This window comes from Leucopleurus acutus (genome assembly GCF_964270905.1).
Source record: "Leucopleurus acutus genome assembly, chromosome: 3".
Lineage (NCBI taxonomy): Eukaryota > Metazoa > Chordata > Mammalia > Artiodactyla > Delphinidae > Leucopleurus > Leucopleurus acutus.
The window spans coordinates 57,699,738-57,709,757 of NC_139145.1; positions in this window are offsets into that span (position 1 = coordinate 57,699,738).

Here is a 10,020-nt window from a genome sequence, read left to right on the forward strand (position 1 = left end):
CCAATCTCTACAGGTGATCATGAGGCAGCGATCTACCGGGGGCAGACGTTCCTATAACAATCCCAGACCTGCTCCCCCAGATAGACTACGCAATCCTCTTCTCCCTCCTCGGATCCCGGCCTCAGAAATGCTGCCCATCTTTCTGGCACCTCCACTATGAAGGCATTCACTCATTGTTCATAACAGTAATAACTACCATGTTTATTAAGCATAGGATGCTTCAGGCCCTGTGCTACGTGCTTTATGTAAATTTTCTCTTTATCTTCACTATAACCTTATGATTTCGGTACCATCTGTTATTCCCACTTTACGAGTGAGAAAACTGAAACTTAGGTTCAAGAATTTACCAAAGGGCACACGATTATTAACAGGCTGAGTGGGAGTTAAAATTACATGTCCCCTACCTCATGCCATATGCAAAAATTAACTCAAAATGGATCAAACACTTAAATGTAAAAGGTAAAACTAAAAAACTCTTAAAAGAAAATGTTGGAATAAATCACGAACTTGGATTATGCAGTAGGTTCTTAGATATGAAAAAAAGCACAAGAAACGAAAGAAAAAGTAGATAAAATGGGTTCATCAAAATTAAAAACTTTTTTGGCTTCCCTGGTGGCGCAGTGGTTGAGAATCTGCCTGCCAATGCAGGGGACAAGGGTTCGAGCCCTGGACTGGGAAGATCCCACATGCCACGGGGCAACTGGGCCCGTGAGCCACAACTACTGAGCCTGCGTGTCTGGAGCCTGTGCTCCGCAACAAGAAAGGCCACGACAGTGAGAGGCCCGCACACCGCAATGAAGAGTGGCCCCCGCTCGCCGCAACTAGAGAAAGCCCTCGCACAGAAATGAAGACCCAACACAGCTAAAAATATTAATTAATTAATTAATTATTTTTTAAAATGAACAGTTTAAAAAGAAATTAAAAAGTTTTGTGCTTCAAAGGACATTATCAAGAAAGTGAAAAGACAACCCACAGAATAGGAGAACATATCTGAAAATCATATATCTGATAAAGGTTTAATAACCAGAACATATAAAGAACTCCTACAACTTGACAATAGAAAGACCAATAACTCAATTTAAAAATGGACAAAGGATCTGAATAGACATTTCTCGAAAGAAGATATACAAGTGGTCAGCAAGCATGTGAAAAATACTCAACATCATTAGTCACCAGGGAAATCAAAACCCTAATGAGAAGCTACTTCATGCTCACTAGGACTGCTATAATAAAAAGAAAAAAAAGAAAAAAAACAAGCCCATAGATACAGAGAACCATTTGGTGGTTGCCAGAGGTAGGGGGTGGGCAAATTGGGTGAAGATACAGCTTCCAATTATAAAATAAATAGGTCATTGGGATGTTATGTGCACCATGGTGACTATAGTACATAATACTGTATCGTACACAGTATTTGAAAGCTGCGAAGAGAATAAATCTTAAAAGTTTTCCTCACAAGAAAAAAATCTGTATGTATGGTGACGGATGTTAACTAGACTTATTGTGGAAATCATTTCTCAATACATACACATATTGAATCACTGTGATATACCTGAAACTAACATAACGTTTTATGTAAATTACACCTCAATAACAATTTTTAAAAAGAAGACAGATAATAACAAGTGTTGGTGGGAATGTGGAGAAATTGGAACCCTCATATGTTGCTTTTGGGAATGTAAAATGGTGTAGCCACTCTGGAAGACAGAGGGTCTGCATTTTCATTTTGTGCTGGGCTTCACAAATTACGATGCTGGTCCTGCACCCAGGAGAAAGGAAAAGCCAAGTGGGAAAAAAAATCGGGCACTGGAAGGGCTTACCTGACTGCCACAGAAGAGACATTTTTGAAATGCAAATAATCAGCCCTAATTTTCTGTACTGTAAATCTTGACCATTACAGAACAGAAACCTAACTACCCCTGTAATGGACACCAAAACCAGAAATATACTCCTTAAAAACGTAAAGGAAGGAAGAAGACTCTCTGAAGCCATTCACTAATATCACTGTTCATGTTTAGCCAAAGGAAATAAAACCAAGAGAGAAATGCATGGCAACCGTACCGCAGAGTGCTTGGAGGTGAGACCACAAACACAGACAGAGACCTCCCAGATGCAAAAAGTGAGGGAGCCGAAGAACCAGGTCGGGAAATTCTCACAAAGTCGGAGTAGGAGGTGAATTGTGACATCACATCATGACTTCATGTCAGAGGTCACAGGATGGAGGGAATAGAAGGGAGGATTTCAAAGCAGTGTTAATAATTTGGATGAATGTTTAAAGTGGACTAAGCATTCAGAGTCCAGTTTGGAGGTCAGGATTGGATAAAGAGAGTTTTCTACTTAATTTTCTTTTTAGACTCCATAAAAATAACATTTTTGTATCTTTGGTTTTATGTGACTGGCGTTATGTCGTTTGGTTTTAAATTGAGCTATCCGCACGTGCCCAGCCCTTCACTGTGCTAAGCATTTTACACGCATTGTCCCATTTAAACACCCAGGACCCCATGACCAAGGTAATTTTATCTCCCCATTTCACAAATCAGGAACTTGAGGCACTAAGGGGTGAAGTGATTTTACCGGTGTCATTCAGTGGTGACATATAGTATCAGGACCAATTCTGCATCAGTCTGACCCTCTCTTAGAGCCTGTGAAAGAACTAGGGTTTGTTGAAACAGAAATACAGAATAAAATCATTCTGGCTTTAAGAATTAAAAGGGGAGGCCCTAGGAAAGTCAGGATTACAGTTTATGACATCATGATAGGTGAGAATGAAGATACAAAGAGAGAGAGAAAGAGACCCAACTCCATCCCCTGTCCCCAGGGACACTAGATGATGATGGAGTCTAGGGCTAGGAGAGGATGGGGTGTGTGACCTAGGCCAGAGGTCAAGACCCAGGCCATTGGGTAGAGATGCAGGAGTAAGTCACAAAATATGTCTGGTCTTGTAGGGACCAGCAGGGCTTCCATCAGGAACTGCACTGCTTCCCGTCCATCACTGGCATCCAAATGGTGTCCAGAGAATTTGCTGAGCTCATCCCACCTGCCCAGAGGGGACAGCCTCCTTTTCAATGGCCACCACTCACAAGCACCCCTGAAACAAGCCTTGACGTATAGAGGGGCAGCAGTGTGGAAGGGAAAGCCCTGCCCCAACTCTGGGACAGGACTGGACAGTGGGGAGCCCCACCTCATTACAGAAGTATCACTGCTGGTCTCCTGTCGTTATGTATTTGCTCACTCTGTAGATCTCAAAAAATTTACCATTATCACCTGGGAATCCGAAAAATTGGTGTTTCTTTAAAACGGGGGCTTCATCCTCAAAAAAAAAAATTGAGAGCTACTACACTAAAAGCAATTATAAATAATTAACAACTAGAGCGCTACTCATGTCCCATGACCCACTCTAAATGTTCTGTATTGACTAACCTAAACCTGACAGTAACCCTGTAACATATTACCATCATCGTCATCCCTATTTTAAGGCTAAAGAGACTGATCACAGAGAAGTTAAGTGGCTTGCCACTGTCACACAGATAGGAAATTACAAAGCCAGGCTTTGAACCCAGGCAATTGGAGTCCTGAGCCCACATTACTAACCCTAATGCTATGCTTAGATCAAGTTTACACTTTGCTCATGCAAAGTGTTCAGGTCTGTAAGGAGAAATAGCCAGACTACCTGTGTGGCCAGCTTCCCTGGTCAGCGTAACTCAAACAATACCTCAGGTCATCCCAGGGTTATATAAAAACCGACTCGTAGAGAGGCTTGCGGTGGCTAACAGTATAAAAATGTTTTCTGTGCTTCTGATGCAAAAGGTAAAATTTGATTTACAATAATAGGCAAAGAATGATCATGTTTATACTTGCAAACTGGGACTTCATTATTATTCCCCCGAATAACAGTGAAAAGAGTTTTGTAACCCCAAGGTAACATGGCGCTGTAAGAAAGAAAGAGGGGTGAGATTCAGCAGCGGCGGCCATCATAAATCAGTGTATGGCTGTTTCTCTCGGAGCTCCAGGCTCAACTCCTGGCTGTCATAAACTTATAAAGGGGAGCCCCATGAGAATTTATGTAACGATGGCAGGACTCATTTTCCTTCCTGCAAGAATCTTTCTGAAGCAAGGTGAGAATTAGGCTGATTAGATTCTATGTGAAGAAAGAAAACCAAACCAATGGAAAGGGGAAAATGTGGGTCAGCTTTAGCTATTTACCACCTACCTTCCCAAAAAAACCCTGACCTTGTAAATGGAGAAGAACATGCTGAATTCCACCAAATCAATGAGTGGCTGGGGGCTTCCCTGGTGGGGCAGTGGTTGAGAGTCCGCCTGCCGACGCAGGGGACACGGGTTCGTGCCCCGGTCCGGGAAGATCCCACATGCCGCGGAGCGGCTGGGCCCGTAAACCATGGCCGCTGAGCCTGCGCGTCCGGAGCCTGTGCTCCGCAACGGGAGAGGCCACAACGGTGAGAGGCCCGCGTACTGCAAAAAAAAAAAAAAAAAAAAAAAAAAATGAGTGGCTGGATGACCGAATAAATTAATGAATGAGTGTGATCCAGGCTTTCTCTGGGGTGGTTCTTCCAGTGTGAGAACGGTTCCATCCTAGAGTCACCGAGAAATGCTGAATACATAACAAGGCCAATCAACAGAGTCAGCCTCTGAATATTCATGCACAGATGATGCTCCCAGTCAATATGTTTGATTTTTGTGTTTACTGATAGATTTTCAAATTCACTGTGTAAACCAAAGTTCTAAAAATAAAAAGACGAGGAAAAATGAAAACAGAAAAGAACTTGTGGTAAGATCATACATTACTTCTGGATAGGATTGCCAGATAAAAATACTAAAAATTTTTCATTGTTTATCTGAAATTCAAATTTAACAGGGCACAGTATATTTTTATTTGTTAAATCTGGCAAACTATTTCTGGGCTAATAACCCTATGTAGAAGAGAGGGCTGAAGAGAGTTATCTGGTGGACATGCCCATACCTGGGAGTCAGAAGGAAGGCAAACCAAAGGAGGATTCAGAGAAGCAGATAGAAGAGCCTGCAGAAATACGGAAGAAGAACCAGCTGTGTGCAGAGCTTCTGCTGAGCATTGACACAAGCACGGGGGGGAGGTGGGGACCAGGAGGATGCTCAGTGAGAAAGGCCTGATGGCTGTAGAGTTTGGCCCTTACAAGGTTGTTGGTGCTTCTAAGAAGTTCTATGTCAGTGGTTCTCAGTGAGGGTGGGGTGGAGAAGGGGTGTGTGGCAGAATGACCTACAGTATATCAGAACCGAAATCTACATGCTGGAAGTAGCCCTCTCCCCCTCTGAGGATTGGGGAGAGAGACATAAGTGTTACCCTTATCAACTCAGAATTCATGTGGTCTGTTCACGGGGGCCGTGTTGTGGTTACTAAAGCACAAAATAAATTATAAATCTTTTCTTGCATTTATCTTGAAAACCACGAAGGTGATCCACAGTTTACAACTATCTGTTGGAAAGTCCTTATCTTCAATCTACTTCCTTCACAGCCTCTGCCCGTTCTGTAGGGTACCTCCCTCCACAATATCCTCAAGCTTCAGCAATCCCCCACCCCCTCATCTATTTTTCCTTTTATTATGTAGATCAATTAGGCCTCTCTTGCCAGCAAAAAAGGTCCAATCAACTTTCTCAATCCGGTCCCAAATGATCTGAAAGATGAAGCATTTTCAGAGAGGGGGTAATAGAGCTGGCAATTATAAAATTCTCTTTGGCAGGCTGCGAAAGAGAAAAGTATGAATTTTCTTGCCCTGTTCCTGGTATTTTGAAAAGCTTTTCAAGTGATCGTGATACGTGGACGCTTCTGAGAGATACCGCTCTTAATCAAGACACAAAGCCTTTTCATTTCTTGAAAAGGCTTATTTCTTGGCAAATTTCTCCCTGCAAAGTGCATTCTTCTCTCTGCTCTTTGCCCAGAAAGAGGTGCCCTTGTGTGGGAATGGACATCTGTGGTCTGTCCCAACAGAGATCACAGAGTGCGGGCCAGGACCAGGTGACTCAGAACAGCCACTTGAGTCTCCCAGTCAATGGCCCTGGCTACACTGCCTCCAATTTCAACAAGGTCTTGCTGAAAAAAAAGAGGCAGACCTTAGGTGGTCCAGTCACCTCCCCAACCAGAATGATCCTGAGGATGAAGCTTCCCAGTTTCATCAACACTGCCTTGGTGGGTGGTGATGACTATGGCCAGCGACCGGGCAGATTCACAGGGAGCCCCGGGGGTGAGCAGCCAACCCCGAAGGACATTCATAGGTGGGGCATGATCTTAGCCTTCCTCCAGCTGGTCCCCCAAGGGTCAGAGTCCCACCCTGCTGGTCTGACCCCTCAAGGTTCCTCGGGACACCAGGGATCCTCTGACCTCCCCACCCTTCTCACTTCACTCCCCAACCCCTCCCAAACAACGGACCCAAGTGTGAACAACCCCAAGGCTGGTGGTGAACAAGGCGTCCAAGCACCAAGCCCAAGCCTGCCCTCTTTTCAAAAAGAGAGAGGCTGTCCTCAGCTATTTCGGACCTATTTCAGAGGACTTCTGCTCCTGCAAACCTATTTTCAAAACTCAGGATGACGAAGGCTCTCCTGATAAACTCCAGTTTCACCCCCTGATATGTGGCGGCTAAAGATCAACTGACCCAGTAGCCAGAAAGGAGGAGGAAATATTACTAAAAGGGGACCTCGTTCCCAGACGTAATAGCCTTTAAAAGGTCTGGTTTGCTGACTTTGGACTCTTAAGGGGTTGTCTTAGCTTCCTGCCCCCAGCGTGAGTAAAACAGAGAACAAGAAAAAAACCACCTATGAAATTCAAAATTTTTCTTGGCCTGTGAGTCCATTTTTTACATCCCTGAATCCCAGTCAAGGCAGCACGCACACACACACACACACACAAAATCAATGCCCTTTCCAGAATATAAATGTTAACACATGTAAAATCATGAATTCCATAATTCCTCCTGCGGGCGTTGGGTCACATTAGGTTTCCCACTAAGTGAAATGATTGTCACCTGGGTATAGCTCCTTCCATTGTGTTGTACGCAGCACAGGAACACGGGTCTGGAGCTGTGGACATTTGAGAACTCCAGCCACCCACCTCCCTGCCTCTGTGGCTTTCCTGCCTTTGGCCACCAGATGGCACTCTAGAAACGTTCTCAGCACCAGAGTCTCCTGCACCAAAGCTCCCCTGCATTGCTCCCAGCTGGCCGCCTTCTTCCCTCTTCTCTGTTCCCTTTCAATCGACGTCCAGAGTACAGTTGAAGGGGCTTTGTGGAGGGCAAATGTGCGTGATCTTGGGCAAGCTACCCAACCCTCCATGCTCAGCTTCTTCACCCCTATGGCCTGGTTGTGAGGGTGGCATGGGACGATGCAGGTAAAACACTCGGGACAAGGCTTGGCAGGTAGCTGCTATTCTCATCAGTCTGCTCAGACCCCTTCCAAAGCTCTGCATGGCCTTCAGGACAAGGTCCAAATCCTGAGCACGGGGTCCCAGGCCTTCCGTCATCTGGCGGCCCCTGCTGACACCCCCAGCCCACCGTCCTCCTCCCCACTCGCACAGGCCCTCGTGTGGGACTGCGAGAAGCAAGGTCGCCCACCTCCAGCCTCTTCCATTCTGCTCCCTCCACCTGCTCGCACCTGCCCCCCCCACTCTTCCCCATCCTTCAGGGTGTGTCGGAGGGTCCTCCAGGAGGAGCCTCCCCTGATCCCTAAGCCTGACTCTGGAGCCACCCACTGGACCCACTTCTTTCATTTTCCCCACCCTGGCTTGAGACTACAAGCCCCTTGGGGGTCACTTTGTCTTGCTCACTGCCTTGCACATAGTAGGATGAGTGAGGGCCAGACAGTGAGGCCGCCATGCAGGCTGACTGTCACCAGAGGGCCTGGGGCCCACGCTGGTTCCCCTTGCAGGGCAGGTAGCACTGGGCCCTCGCCCGAGATGAAGAAGCCCTGGGAAATGAGCCTTCCTGGCCAAGAAGGCGGAGGAAAAAACGTGAAGGGACAAATGCAAGACCATTTTTACCATTTGCATTCGAGGTATAAAGCCTGGCAAATAGTACAAGGTAAACTAGTCCCATGTAATGAGTGCTTTCTCTGTACCAGGCATTGCACCAAGCCTTCACTTGCATTATCTCATCAAATCCTTACCACAAACTCGGGAGATGGGTGACAGCCACGCTTTACAGAGAAGGAAACTGAGGCCCAAAGAGGTTATGTGACTTGTGCCACGTCTCCGAGCTATTGAGTGTTCTGTCTTCAGAGCCAGACTGTAGGAAACACCCCATTGGATTCAGGCCCCTTGCTATTGGGAAACCTCCAGGGGTAGAATATGAAAGGATAGGGTGTGGGAAAGAGAATACAGAGGGGAAGGGGGGTACAAGGTGAGGCTTAGGCCAGGGAGGTCCTCAGTCGCCCCATCCTAATGGCCACAAGCCCCCTGGCCAATGGGCCTGATTGGAGTCACTTGTGTCCCAACAGGCACCTCCAGCCCCAAGGACTGAGCTGCCAACACCCATTGAGGGGAAGCTGGCCCTTAACTCCCATCACTTCAAAAGGTTTACAAACCTCTGGACTCAACCTCAAGGTAAAGTGCGAGACTGGACAATGGTGGGGGCAGTGGATGGAGGAGGAAATGAGAAGCAGCAAGTCACCTCAAGGCCACCCAAGCCAACTGCCCACTCGCCCCCTTCCTGGCCTCACCTCTGTGACGGGACTCTTGGACATGAACAGCAGTGGGAAGAGAAGAATTGGAGGAAGGGAGGGAAAGGGAGAGGAAGGTGTGGGAGAGGGAAAGGTATAAAAACCTCCAAGACCAAGGAGCAGGAGCTGGGGGATTCCCCCGGACAGGGGCTCAGGCTGGACCAGATGTGGAGAACAATGGGCCAGGAGGCTAGGGAGCCGGAAGGGAAGGGGGAGGGAGGCCACACCGTCGGGTCAGAAAGGTCATTGTACTTCAGGAGCCAAGGACACGGGCACCTTTGGCTCCTGAAGTATGTGGGCAGGGACTGACCCAGGGCCAGTGCAAGAGCCAGAGGCAGCCACAAGGTAGGCCAAGCTGGCAGATCACGCCACCCACCGCTAATGACAACGTCATTGCCTACGACTCCGGGCCAACGTTTCATTTCATCCCCACGATTTCCTGCTGAGAGGGCTACTGTTGTTATTCCCATCTGCACTCTTAAGATGAGGCCCAGAGAGGTTGAGTGACTTGTCCTACATGACCCAGCTGGGAAGTTGTGGAGTCAGGATTGGAACCCAGGCATTTTGGCTCTTATAGCCACTCTTTTAATCAGCGCTGCTTCCCATGAGACAAAAACGGGTGATGAGGGCGAAGTCAAGACTGAGAGGTAGACAAGTGTGGGAAAGAGGGGAATGGGAGAAGAATGACGGGAGATGACGGAAACAAAGAGAGACAAGGAAGGGAAGAGAGGCCAGGGTGTGACTTGCCTGGGAGGGGCTCAGGCTCTCTGCTCACTTGGCCACAGCAGGGGCTCCCCTCCCCTCAGTGGCTGCCTTGCCACATGGACGGCACCTTCCCATCCGGCCTGTCCCCAGCCGCATCCTCCTCAGCGGCGGGCCACTCAGCTTCATGGAAACTCTCTTTCTCTAATTGGCATAGAAACTCATAGCCCTCCCTTTTCCTGTAGGTGGGGTTTCCATAGGAAAAAGCTGCTTCTCTGTTTCCCCAGCCTAGCAACTGTTTGGAAGTCAGATCCCCACATCCTGCTCTACTGGGTCAAGTCCCTCCTGGACCGGCTCTTGTGCATCATTTGCTAACGGGGACCAACAGTGCCCCTGAACAATTTTCCCTCATTGGTCCTTGGACCCCTCAAATCTCTTCTGATGAAGATGGCCTTGCCTGGGAACTCTGCTGGCTCCATCAACTAATTATGGGACGAGGCTGTGCCAGCAGGTCTGGGGGCAGGAGAACAGGGCTAATCAAGCCCCCCAGGGAACACTGGAGGACTTGCCCAGCCTTCGAAGAACTCTAGCGGTTTCTGGATCTAGCCCACTCTGGCGGTAAGC